The sequence below is a fragment of the Lycium barbarum genome, chromosome 2 (genome assembly GCF_019175385.1).
Source record: "Lycium barbarum isolate Lr01 chromosome 2, ASM1917538v2, whole genome shotgun sequence".
NCBI classification, from domain to species: domain Eukaryota; kingdom Viridiplantae; phylum Streptophyta; class Magnoliopsida; order Solanales; family Solanaceae; genus Lycium; species Lycium barbarum.
This window is the reverse complement of record NC_083338.1, coordinates 71963057-71967615: the sequence shown is the minus strand read 5'-3', so window position 1 is coordinate 71967615 and position 4559 is coordinate 71963057.

Genomic DNA, 4559 nt, shown 5'->3' with positions numbered 1-4559 from the left:
AGTGGGTATGCCAACAATATCATAATCAAGACGATAAACAGATTCCAATATCTATCAACAACTTATGGTGTCAAGCCAGCACAATAAAACAATCAAACACAACACAACGGGGTAGCTAGTCCCTACACAACAGGGCCAACCTAAGGTAATATCCAAGCCAACTTCATACCCAGAGGTTCACATGCTATCTCCGAAAATATAATCTAAATATTCTCTTCGCTATACGAAGTCTCACTAAGGGTAAGCCATAACTTACATGGATAGTCGAACCACAACACCAACAACTCACTCCTTTGCCTTGCCTTTTCGTTGAACCTCAGAACTAAAGTAGTCTAAGCATAATCAAATTCTAGATTAGAAATCATGAAGAATGATACTAATATTGCTACTATTCAAATTAGGTTAATTCTAGCCCTACAAATTGGAAAAACGGGTCCACAAGGGCAGAACGGGAAATTCGAAAGGAAAAAACCAAATTAAGTACTAGATGATCATAACCCAACCACTAATTGCTGATTTAACTCAAGGACTAGTCTAATTTCTGATTTTAAGCAAAACCCCCAAATTGGGTATAAACCCTAACTCTTTGATTTCGAAATTCAACACTAGAAAGGGAAGATATATGATTAACAAGCTTAGATTCATTAAAATCTAACATAAACATGACCAATTTATCATTAATAAGCCTAGGAACAATGTTGATCAAAACCCTCTTCCAACTTCCATCACTATGGGCTTATTAAAAGGAAGGGGGGAATCTAAGATAATTATGATTAAAGAATGAGTAAAGGAGTAAGCGAGATTTACCTCCAAGAATATCTCTAAAAGGTCTCCAAGAACTGTTCACCAAAGCTCAAATTTCGAAATGAGAAATAATGAGGATCTAAAGGTGTCACGACCCAACCCGAGGGTCATGACGGACCCCTGGAGCTAGCCTACCGAGCACCACCTAGCATGCTTCTTTAATAGTATCTCGGTGGACCACATATCTAACTCACAATTAGCATAGTATGTACGGGAATAAATTCTCAGATATAAGCTCATTTGTATGATTATCATCGACTTTGCCCCATAGATATATACAAGGCCACAAGGCTTCAAAAACGATATACAAAATATGAACCAATGAGGTTGTGAAACGTCTAACTATACACACATACATGTCTACGAGCCTCTTTCTAGAATGCTAAAAGTCGTAGAGACGGGACAGGACCTCGTCATGCCTAATCATGCACACAAAGAGTAATACCAATAGACCGCAGCTCCGAAGCAAATGGAGCGCTCCCGAGACTCTGCGGATGAAGCTCCTTGGGATCTGTTTCATCTCCCTGCCTACCTGCGGGCATAAACCATCTCATGTATGTACACACACACACACACAGATATATATATATATATATATATATATATATATATATATATATATATATATATATATATATATATATATATTGCTACGGAACGTGCAGCCCGATCCATATATCATATCATCATTATATATATTGCTGCGGAATGTGCAGCCCTATCCATCTATAGATATTGCTGTGGAATGTGCAACCCAATCTGTATATCATATCATTATTACATATATATGCACGAGAGCCCAAATAAAACGTTACTACTTTATCGGAGTGACATAAGGTCGGTAACCCTCCGATTTATGTCATGGAATCATTATCAACGCCATATCCCACCTTGGAAGAACAACTATTATAACTAGGATCAACAACAATGAATACAATCGATAATCTTGTGACAAACTCAATAGTATCATGAGACCATTAAGAACTTCAAGCTTTGGCATTTCTAAAATTGAAATCATCATCATAATCGTCATCATTATCATCACGAAGATCATTATCAACTATATCATAAGAATCATGAAAATTATGGGCTTCTAGTGTTTCTAGGAATAGGAATATTGTAGATATCATATGTAGGTTGACAACTATGGAATCATGCCTTTAGAAAAAAAAAGGGTTGGCCTACATACCTTCACGTCTCTTTAACTATACTAACGTTTCCTCCCATGCCCGCAAAATCTGCATTTAAGAGAATTCATAACAATGTTAAGTCTTGAAAACATGCTTAAGTTCAAACTAGAGCAACTAAAAGGCTAACGGAATTTGGGCAGCACTTCCCCTATTTCATCAACTTCCACCATATTATAAAAAAGCTCCCAAACAAGTATAACAACATCCATAATATCATAATCAAGAAGTTATATTTAATTTAATCTCAAATTTAACGAAAATTCCCTTTTCAAATTCACCTCATAGTCATCTTCTTCATTACAACACTCATAGCTTCTCCACTTTAATTTTTTTCCTTTCTACGAGTTACTAAACCTTTACATCAACTCAAACATAGGAATAGGATGAAGAGCATACCTTATAATGAAGGAACTTCACCTCACTCAACTACCTCAAAGATCAAGTTCATCATAACTTTTAAAGGAAGCAAGAACCTTCACCTTCCATGGATTTTCCTTGAGGTCTTGATGTTTGATCCTCTCTCTTAGTGATATAGAAAGGTGTGGAGTGATGGAGGAAGAATGAGAACGGAATACTAGTTGACTTGTTATTATATATATGAGGTTTGAGGACTGTACGACTCAAACATGAATTAGATAAAGATCTAAGAAAGAACAGGACGAAACTGACCAAATCATAGAATAATTATACGATAGTCGAACAAAAAATTCAATGAGGCTATTGAGTATCGGCGCACTACAACATTCGAGGATGAATGTTTTTAAGGAGGGAAGAATGTTACACCCCGTATCTTCGAAGAAACACTTATCAAATTTGAAACATAAGTACGTTGAGTTACGGTTAAGTAAAACCACTTTGGAATATAAGGAGCAAGCATTATTAAGTATATTTAATGAGTGAAGGATGTATATAAGGTATAACGGAAGGTTTCATAAGGAAATGAGTGGAAGAAGTGGAGTAGTACGACTTTGGAGAAAGGATGGGTAATGTTTAGTGTGAAAAGTTTTGTCCAAATTGAGGGACGAATATATTTTAGCATATGAAGGGCTTTGAAGTGAAAAAAAAAGTCTAAAATCAAGTTCGTCGAGTCTAGTTTCCAACGCAACAAACCGCTCATCGATAGGACATCAGAGTAGAGAATTATGAACGTTACAATTTCAGCTGACCGAGCAGAAACGCGTGCTGCAGTACTGCTACAGTACCCGACTGCTATAGTACTGCTACAGTGAACCCGACCTGAATTTGACCCCTATATAAATGGTAATAACTCCCTTCTTTCATCAGATTTTCCTAGAAAATTCCAGAAATTGAAGAGAGAGAGAGAGAGAGAGAGATACAAAAAGACGCGATTTTTATGTCGCGGAGTAGTGGTTGATGTCCGGGTAACGCATGGTTATGATTCTAGTATTGTTTTGCGGTGGATTTTAGCATGGATATTGAGGATATTGTTGTATTAACAAGAAAGAAGGTATGATCTTTCTCATTTGGTATTATTTAAGGCTTATTTACGGAGATAAAGTCATTAAATAATTGTATAGTAAGTTGGTTAGTTCTAGAAGTTGGAAAACATCGTGTGGGCTGTTTTATGGTACATATTGGTGTTGGAAATGATGTTATTGATGTTGGTATTGTTGTTGTTGTGTTGGTTGCTGAATTGAGATTCCGGGCTAGGCATATAAATAGGGGAGATGCTGCCTGATTTTCAGCAGGATGTAAAATAGTTTGACTTGAGAGCTTAGCACAAATATACTACGATGAGTCTAACGATTGTGTGAATCCTTTTAAATGTAGACTTGCGAGCTCGGACGAATAAGTGTAGATAATTAGAGGCTGAACAGGTATGTTAAGGCTCGTCCCTTTCTTTCAAAGGCATGATTCCTATGTTATGATTCCATACATATTTTTCATAGCCTTCTTACTTCCAAAAGTTAGAAGTTCATGATTCTTAAAAGTTTTTTTTATGATGCTAAGGATGAGATAATTTCTATGATGAACATGATGATGATTTTAATTCTAGAAATTCTGAAGCTATGATTTGAGGGCATTATAAGATTAGTGAGTCATTTCATGAATCTCTTGATCTTACTTATCGTTGATGGTCTCACCTCATGTTACTCATTCCTTCGAGGTGAGATATAGCGAAGATAATGATTTTATTTTCAACTCTGTCTAAGTTCATGATTCTCGAGACTTCCATGACATTGTCGGTTTCATCTTATGATGGTTGACTATTCAAGGAATGATATAGTGATAATGGTAATGCTAATGATGATGTTGATTTTACTTATGTATTTTTATGTATGTGTATGTATGTATGTATGCATTGCATCCCACTGATCAGTTGGGTAAGATAACACCGTGCCTACATGGCCGGGTACGATAACACCGCGCCTACATGGCCGGGCAAGATAACACCGAGCCTACATGGCCAGGCAAGATAATACCGTGCCTACATGGCCGGGCAAGATAACACCGTGCCGATATGGCCGCGCAAGATAATACCGTGCCTTAATGGTCGGGCAAGATGCTATATATATATTACCATGCCTTAATGGCTGGGTAAGA